This window comes from Galeopterus variegatus, unplaced genomic scaffold (assembly GCF_000696425.1).
Source record: "Galeopterus variegatus unplaced genomic scaffold, G_variegatus-3.0.2 Scaffold7987, whole genome shotgun sequence".
In the NCBI taxonomy this organism is placed as follows: domain Eukaryota; kingdom Metazoa; phylum Chordata; class Mammalia; order Dermoptera; family Cynocephalidae; genus Galeopterus; species Galeopterus variegatus.
This window is the reverse complement of record NW_007734098.1, coordinates 3,305-13,237: the sequence shown is the minus strand read 5'-3', so window position 1 is coordinate 13,237 and position 9,933 is coordinate 3,305. Positions and strand designations below refer to the sequence as shown.

The following is a 9,933-nucleotide window of genomic DNA, read 5'->3' as shown; positions in this document are numbered from 1 at the left end:
CAAATTGAATCCAGGGGCTCCCACATGAACTATTTGGTAATGAAAATAAATTGGTATGCTCAGTTCTAAAATATTTAAAAGACAACCAAGATCTCTTGAAAACTAATGATACTTTGATTTCAATTAGGAAGGTGATGGAAATAATAGTCCTCTTTAAAGATAACCTACGCCTTGGCTCTCTGCTCCTGCTGGTTCCAGACAGCCATCTCCCCAGGGACACGATGGTGAAGATCGGAATAAACAGATTTGGCTGTATTGGATGCCTGGTCACCAGGGCTGCTTTTAACTCTGGCAAAGTGGATATTGTCACAATCAGTGACCCCTTCATTGACCTTAACTACATGGTCTGCATGTTCCAGTATGATTCCACCCATGGCAAACTCCATGGCACAGTCAAGGCAGAGAACGGGAAATTTGTCTTCAGTGGGAAGGCCATCACCATCTTCCAGGAGCGAGATCCCACCAACATCAAGTGGGGGTGATGCTGGTGCTGAGTGTATCCTGGAATCCACTGGTGTCTTCACGACCTTGGAGAAGACGGGGGCTCGCTTGAAGGGCGGAGTCAAAACGGTCGTCATCTCTGCCCCTTCTGCTGATGCCCCCATGTTCGTGATGGGTGTGAACCATAAGACCTATGAAAACACCCACATGATCGTCAGCAATGCCTTCTGCACCACCAACTGCTTAGCTCCCCTGGCCAAGGTTATCCATGACAACTTTGGCATCTTGGAAGGACTCATGACCACAGTCCCTGCCGTCACTGCCACCCAGAAGATGGTGGATGGCCCCTCTGGGAAACTGTGGCGTGACAGCCATGGGGCTCTCCTGGGTATACTGGTGCTGCCAAGGCTATGGGCAAGGTCATCCCTCAGCTGAATGGGAATCTCACTGGCATGGCCTTCTGTGTCCCCACTGCCAATGTTTCAGTCGTGGATCTGACCGGCCGTCTGGAGAAAGCTGCCAAACATGAAGACATCAAGAGGGTGGTGAAGAAGAAGGGTCCCCTGAAGGGCATCCTGGGCTACACTAGGACCAGGTCATCTCCACTGACTTTAACAGTGACATGCACTCTTCCGCCTTCAATGCTGGGGCTGGCATTGCCCTCAATGACCACTTTGTCAAGCTCATTTCCTGGCATGACAATGAATATGGCTACAGCAGCAGGGTGGTGGACCTTATGTTCCACCTGGCTTCCAAGGAGTAAGAACCCCCAGGGCCACCAGCCCCAGTGAGAGTACAAGAGGAAGAGAGAGGCCCTCAGCTGCTGAGGAGTCCCTGTCCCAACCCAGTCCCCCAGCATACTGAGAATGTCCCCTCCTTGGCACAGTTTCCATCCTAGACCCCCTGAAGAAGAGGAGGGGCCTAGGGAGCCCTACCTTGTCATGTACCTTCAATAAAGTCCATTGTACACAACCAAAAATAAAAAAAAATAAAGAAAACTTACCCCCTAATGATAGAGCTGTAAAAGAAAATGTAACTCTACTGCTGTCATGAGTATACATTTGTTATAGACAAATTTCCAATTTATCAGAGGTGATAGTTATATTTCAAATGGATTTGAATAAAAGACCCTTTGATTCACAGGTAGAGATACCTTCTTTGTAGACAAAAGTAAAAAGTTATCTCATTTCCGGTGGACTTTTGTTATTGCTCATAACTAGCATCTGAAAAATGTAACTAGTTTCCACCCTTAATTGCCAAGAATAATGTCAGAAAAAAACAGGAGGGCCACAGGCCTTTCTGTGCATGTTAATGTACACATGTATTATTCTGTCTCTGTTTCTTATAACAAAATACCTGGAAATGGGTAATTTATAAAGAAATAATATTTATTGCTTACAGTTTTGGAGGCTGGGAAGTCCAAAGTCTAAGGAACCATCTGGTGAGGTGACCCTATAGCAATGAGGAGTGCACATGATGAGAATGGTGGAGCAGAAAGAGACTCTCACATGTTCTCCTTTTAAAGCCCCTAGAACCACAGCCATGATCACCATTATACGATCACCTTATTGATCCATTTACTAGAGCACAGTCCTCACAATCTAATCACCTCTTCAAGGCTCCACCTTTCAATTACCATAACAGGATTTCCTACCTTCTTAACACTGTCACAGTGGGGATTAAGTTTTGGAGGGACATCCAATCCATAGTAACAAACAATGTTGATGCTTTTTTCTTGTTGAAGATCTCATCTTTTGATTTTTTTTAATCCTTCTCACTATCATTCATTCATTATCATTAACTCCAGCTCTTCAGGAATATAGTAGACAAAAGACTATTTATGGAGACAAAATGGGAGTTCATGAGACTGGTGAAAGCCAAAAGAAATTTGGACAGTTTTCCAAAGACTCCTGAGCATAACTTGGCCAACAGTAGGTGGAAAACGTAAAATTGATTCAAACCTTGCTAACTTTTGGTACACTCCTTTTATGAAACATCCTGCCCCAAACCATCTCCAAATGCCCAGTGGCACAGGCACCTAAGGACAGGAGAGGAGACCTTGGATAGTGAAGCCAGGAAAAGGAGCTAGGAGAATGTGGGAGAAATTCCCCTTATTCTTTCCTACTTTTTTTTTTTTTTTGCATATGTACCCCAGTTGCTTGGAACTGTATGAGAGGACAGGAGGCTAAAACTGAAAGAATAAAATCTTTCTGGGCAGAAAAACTGGGAAAAGAGGCTTCTGAGAACTAAAGGGTGTGCCAGAAAATTCTAGTAGGAGAGAATTGGAGAAGAGCGTTACTCATTTTCTACTTTAGCTGACACAAATACTGAGGTCATCCTTAAGTGCTGCATGTGTGGAACATAACCAAAAAAGCACAGAAAAGACTTTGAAAATTGAACTACAATATAAGCACCTATTATTTGAATTTTTAAATAATGACTATTTCTTTTATAATTTAAAAAATATGATGAAAAGAAAAGCTGATGCATCTGGAATAAAGCCAAAGAAAGTAGATTTTAAGGAAAAAGCACTACTAAAGATAGTGAGGATTATTAAAAGTTCCAAATTTGTGTGAATCTAGTAACACAGTGTCAAAATATATAAAGCAGAGTTTGTCAGAATCACAAAAAGAAATAGGCAAATCCATAATTATAGTGGGAGACTAGGAAAGCTTTTAAAATAATTTCTGAAACAATCACACGTTTTTATGTTTGTATATTTTAGATGTGTCTCTCATTTATGCATATAGTTGTTTATTTAATTCAGCCTGACAATCTTTGACTCTTAACTGCAGCCTTTAGTATACTTACATTTAGCATGCATACTGACATATTTGAGGTTAAATCTATTATCTTATTAAGTGCTTTCTATTTGCTCCACATTAATTGGGATTCTTTTTGGATTATTTGAGTTTCTGAGAAAAGTATCTCAATTTTTTTTCTCATATTAGCTTGAAATGTATACAAGCTTAATATTTTATTAGTGGTTTCTCTAGCTATGAAAGTATGAATCATTGACTCACAAATATCTAATACTAAATGACACTTTTATCTTCTTAAAGGACAGTAGAATTTTGAACTCCCTTAACCATACCATATCAACTTACTACTCATTTATATGGCATTATTGTCTTCAATGTAAACAGATATAATAAATAATAAATATATAAATAAATATAAGTATAAATAAATAAGTATAATTATTATTGTTTTAAGCCAATAATTTAATTTCATTTAGATTTACCCACACATACAAACTTTTAATGTTTTTCCTTGGATCTCCGCAGCTTCCATAATTATACATTTGCCTGAAAATACAAGATAGTACTTCCTTTATTTGCTTTCATTGTCATTCTTTTTCAAAAGCAGCTTTAGTACAATACTCTCAGTTTCTTTATAGTCCTATAACACTCCTCATATCTGTGGCTTGAAGTTTTACATGAGTATTAGAAAGTTCTCAGATATTAGCTTTTCAATTATGGCTACTTCCCCACTCTATCCCCTCCTCTTCTTTTTGTAGTCTAATATATTAGACTTTTTTATGTCATCATCTATGTCACATGTACTATTTTCTGTATTTTTAATTCTTTTGTCTCTTCCTGTTTCACTCTGTCTATTTTCTTCTGACCTTTGTTTCAGTTTCCTAATTGTTTCTTCAGCTATGTCTTAACCCATCTGTTGAGTTTTATTTTGGTTATTGTATTTTTATATTTTTAAGTTCCATAATTTCCATTTCATTATTTTCTTTATTTATTTTTTATTGATTATGCATAGTCATGGGATACAAAATTGACTGTCACCACCCCACCCATGTATCTTTATTTATTTTTTATTGATTATGCATAGTCATGGGATACAAAATTGACTGTCACCACCCATGTCCGAGATGTGACGACCAGATCAAAGCTATCAGTATGCCCATTACCACAAACTGGCATTATTCCCCGTGTCCACCACCCAACTCATCCCCAACCTACCTCCTTCTCCCCACTTCTACTCCCAGCAACCCTAGTCATGTTCTCTCCCTCTGCAAGTCCAAGGCACCACTGTGGTCTTTCTTTCTTTTTTTTTCCTTCTTTCTCTTAGCTCCCATGTAGCTGATGAAATTCTCAATATTTTCTTTTATATCCTTGAACATAGTAAATATAGCTGTTTTACACTTTATGTAGGATAACTTCTATTCTGTATTCCATTTGGGTATGTTTCTATTAACTGTTAGTTTTTCTGGCTTTATTCATGTTGAATTGTCTCTTTGTGTATCTGTTTGTTTGTTTAATGTGCTGGACCTTACATTTGCAGAATTGTTTGTAGAAATAATTAAAACTTAGGATGCTACTTTCCTAGAGAGAGGAGTTTTGTTTGCTTGTCAGGCATCTGATGACACCACAAGTGTGGAATCATCATATTGTAAGTTTAATAATGGAGATGACTCAAAGCTGAGCTGCAGTCTGTGCAATAGTCTTTCTACTTACATCTTACCCTATTTACTTCTGGATCACCAGAGCTACCTCCTTGCTGGGATTTGAACATCAATCATTTTCTTTCTAGTCAATGAAAGCCATCAAAAGTAGAGTGATGGTCTTTCTACCCTCTTACCCTATTTACTTCTGGATCACCAGAGCTACCTCCTTGCTGGGATTTGAACATCAATCGTTTTCTTTCTAGTCAATGAAAGCCATCAAAAGTAGAGTGATGGTCTTTCTACCATTTAAAGACACTCTCTGGAATCAAAAGATCCCCATAATGATCCCAAACTGGTAATGTTGCCTTGAGAAGCTCACTTCTCTGAGCTTCTGTTTTCTCTAGAACCTAGCCTTGTAATTCTTCAACATCTTGTTATTCTTTGACACTTTCAAACAGATTTTATTTTTTCATACATCTTGCTTTTCTAGTTGTCATTATAGTAAAGATTAGACTGATTACCTTGTCCTTTATATATTTTGATGAATTCTCCTTTTCACTAAGATGAGAGGCTGGTGACATATTTATGCTAGTAAAACCATTTGGGCCACCTCTTTCCCAGTTTTGCAATGATGTTCTCACTTTCCCATCGGATGTGGAATATTTAATATTGATTGTTTTGACATTTGAGTCTTTCCTGAAACTCAGAGATAAGGGAAGATGTTTCATTTAACATCCTTTGTTGTAAATTTCTCACAATTAAAATTAAATAGCATTTTGTAAGGCTTCTTTTTTCTAAGAAATGTAATTTTTTACAAAAATTATCTCATTATGTCTGATATGAATAGTTTTATTTTATGTACTAAGCGTGACTCTCTCTCTCTTGAACTATTTTGTCACATTTTAATGATGTAGACTTGATAAAATAAAGAACCAAAATCAAGTTTACATATCAGGTAAGACATTGGGCCACAATAATTCTATATTTTCCTAAGCTGGCTCTTCTTGTTGCTAGCATTCTATTTACTGAGAAACTAAAATTTATATTTTTTAAAGTAATCAATTATTCTTTAATAAGAGAGTAAATATTATTTCTGACTTTGGGATATTTAGTTTACTGAGTCCAACCGTTTGTGGCCTAATTATACTATTTGGATTCTACTTATTTGTTTTTTTACAAGTGTTTAATGTTGATAATGTGACTTTGGAGGACTCTGCCTTTTTAAGCAACTTACATTTCATCCTGAGGAAGGTCATGAAAGAGGCTAGTGGAAGACTCAAAAAAATCACCCAAATCTAAGGATTCCAGAGGATTTAAGGGAGGAGTTAAATTTGTTTACTCAACTACTTGCTGAGTATCTATTATTTGCTATACACTGTTGATACAATGGTGAGCACAGCTGGTGATGTCTTAGGAAGCTTATATTCTCCTTAAGGTTAAAAGTAAAATAAACAAATACATAAATATGAAAACAACAGCTGATGATAAATCCTATTCAGAAAAATAATGTAGGATGATGTTACAGAAATTAGTTGGCTATTTTAGATTGGGTAGTTAGTAAGAGGTGATCTCTCTGATATAATATTTAAGGTAATATCTGAATGACAAGAGCCAGTCATAAAAGATCAGGGTGAGGTGCCATCCACATAGGGAAATGAACTTATTCAAAGGTCCTAATGTGGAAAATATGCTAATTTTCTGAAGAAATTGAGAGAACACCATTGAACTTGGGACAAGGCAGAGAGTAAAAATGGATAAAGCAAAAAGTGCTCTATTATGTATGGCCTTGTGATATATTGTAAGAAGTTTGCACTTTCTTTTATTTTATTTGCAATGGTTAGTCACTGGAAGGTTTTAAGCATGAAATAACATGATCTGATTTAAGTTCTAAAGTGGCAAATATCTGCTATTTGGGAACTAGATTGTAGGGGACAAGCATGGAGACAATGAGACCAGTTAGGAGGTAGTGACCGTTGTAAAAGTGCAACATCATTCTGGTGGCAGTTAAGACAGAGACAATAGACTATCCAAGGTATATCTGTTAATGGATATGAGGTGGGCAAGGAGACTGTGGTACACAAAGGGTAAAATCAAAGGTCACCTTTCAGATTGTTGGTTTAAGCAATTGGGCGGATGGGGCTGCCATCTACTGAGATGGGGATTCTGGAGGAATGATCCAGTTTTCTGGAAGGCTGGATTCCAAACAGCTTTGTTTTGGGACATGTTAAATTTGATACTATTTAAAACAGCTATATGAAAATGTCATGAACACAGTTGTATAAATGAGCATGGCATTCCGGTGCAAGTTTGAGGATGGAGATATGGATTAGGAAGTCATTGATGAACTCATTTTGTATTTCAAATGTAGCCATTTGAATCTATCAAAGAGGATGAGTGTACTTAGGAAAAGAGAGCAGGTGAAAAGAGAAGGGAACTCAAGATGGAATTCTAGAAATGTTCAAATATTTAGAAATTGATCAGAGGAGGAGAGCAGTGAGCTATAGACACAGGAAATAACCAGTGGGCCCAGGAGATCAACATTATAAGCAGGTGTCTTAGAAGCCAACATAAGTCATGCCCAACAGAAAGTGAAATATAAAATGAGTTCATCTGAGCCCTTTTTGCTAGGCATGTGTATGAAACAAAGGAGATAGGGTAGAGAATGAAATGTTTTAATTGATCCTCTAATTTTATTCCCCCAAAGCAAAAGACATTAAAATAGAAAATTCTAAAGAATTGTAAACAAATGGCATGATCTTGTACATCAACTCTTATATATAAGCACATGGATCTGGCTATGCGTTTTCTGAGACTTTTTTGGGATCCTCTCAATTGAGTATAATAAAATGGCTTTTTCTCTTTTACAGAGTGGCTATTGACATATTGACATTCAAATAGAGTAACTTCTGTGAATACACTTATGAAGGTATAAATCTACACAAAAGGCAATACTATATTGCGTATATTTTAGGGACTAATTAGGAGGAAATAGGCATCTAAAGAGTAGATTTAATTTTAAGGGGCTATTAGTAACAACAAAAAACTGAACAACCCAATTAAAAATGTGCAAAGAACTTAAATAGACATTTCCCCACTGAAGATAAACAATTAGCCAATAAGCACAGGAAAAGATGCTCAACATCAGTAATCACTAAGTAAAAGTAAATCACAACCATAATGAGATACCACCCCTACCCACTAGTATGGCTATTATCAATAAATAAATGCTTAAATAACAAATGTTGGCCAGAGGTAGAAAAATTGTAACCCTTATAAAATGGTACAGCTGTTGTGGAATATAAAATAGTGTTTCTTAAAAAATTAAGGGTAGATGTACCATATGAGCTAGCAACTTCACTTCTGGGTATATATGTAAAAGAAATGAAAAGGGTCTCAAAGAGACCCTTTTCATAGCAACATTATTCACAATAGCTAAAATGTAGAGGGAACCCAAGTGTCCATCCAAAGATGAATGGAGAAGCAAAATGGAATATTATTTATATACGTAGAGTGGAATATTATTTAGCCTTAAATCTGACCTATGCTACAATATGGATGAACCTTGAGGATATATGTTAGGTGAAATGGGCCAGTCACATAAAAGACAAATACTGTATAATTCCACTTATATGACGTGCTAGAGTAATCAAAATTATAGACACAGAAAACAGAATGGTGGTTTTCAGTGGTTGGAGAGAGGGGAGAATAGGGAGTTAATGTTTAATGGACACAGAGTTTCAGTTTCACAAGATAAAAAGAGATCTGGCAATGAATAATGGTGATGGTTGCACAAGAATACGAATATACTTAATGCCATTGAACTAGACATTTAACAATGGTTAAGATGGTAAATTCTACATTTTGAATATTTCACAATAAAGGCAAATTTTGAAAAAAAAATATCTAGAGAAGTATATTAGTCCTTTTCTGTTGCTTACAACAAAGTACCCAGAACTGGGTAATTTATAAGAAAATGAAATTTATTTCTTACAGTTTTGGAGGCTGGGAAGTCCAAAGCCCAGGGAACATATCTGTTGAGGGTCTTGGTGGTGACAACAGTGACCCAGGGGTCTCACATGGCAGAAATGGTGGAGCAGAGAGAGACCTTTCGTGTGTTCTTCTTTTAAATCCCTCAGAACCATGCCCATGATCTCCATTATTCATCCATTTTCTATGCATAGTCCTACAATCTAATCATCTCTTCATGGTCCTACCCTTCCTACAACTATCATTGTATTAGTCCATTTTTGTGCTGCTATAACAGAATACCTGAGAGTATATAATTTATAAAGAATAGAGTTTCATTTGGTTTACAATTCTGGGAAAGCAGCATCTGGCATGGACCACAGGCTGCTTCTACTCATGGCAGAAAATGTCATGCAGCTGGTGGGTACAAGCAGATCACATGGTGAGAGGAAGCAAGAGAGAGGGAGGAGAGGTGCCAGGTTCCTTTTAAACAACCAGCTCTCATGGGAACTAATAGAATGAGAACTCACTCATGACACTACCCCCCCCCACACACACCCCTGCAGGGCAAGCACTAATCCATTCATGAGGGATCCTCCCCATGACCCAAAACTCTTGATCCAACACTGCCACATTGGGGATCAGATTCCCACATGAGTTTTGGGGAGAAAACACATCCAAACTCTATCAACCATAATAGGATTTCCCACTCTCAACAGTTAAAGTGGGATTTAAGCTTCTAATGTATGAATTTTGGGGACACAACTCAATCAATTGATTACAAGGAAATGTGTTTTTAAAAAAGCTATTGGGGAGTAGGCAGAGCAGATGGCTGAATAGAGTTGACCAGTGATTCCCCCCCCCCCAAGAAACCAAAAGAACAAATAAATAACTATATTTTGACTGAAATGACTGAAGAAATATGCTGCAGAGCACCGGGGAAGGGGAAAAACCCTTGTGGAGCACAGAAGACTGGGATAGCATCATAGAGAGCAGAGTAAGGCATCCCACTTCCACCCTGATGTTTCCCCACAGGGACTGGCTCAGGGTTGGACAGAGAGAAGGAAAGCCCTCTGCAGAATTGCTAGGCCCTGCTGCAGCAGTGATTGCCTACTTCCTACTTG

The 9,933-nt window shown here is 37.6% G+C and overlaps 1 pseudogene; it reads left to right on the top strand.

Annotated features, from left to right (window-relative positions):
* The first annotated feature begins 221 nt into the window (after nucleotides 1-221).
* Nucleotides 222-1,204, top strand: LOC103608076 (annotated as a pseudogene).
* The last annotated feature ends 8,729 nt before the right edge of the window (nucleotides 1,205-9,933 follow it).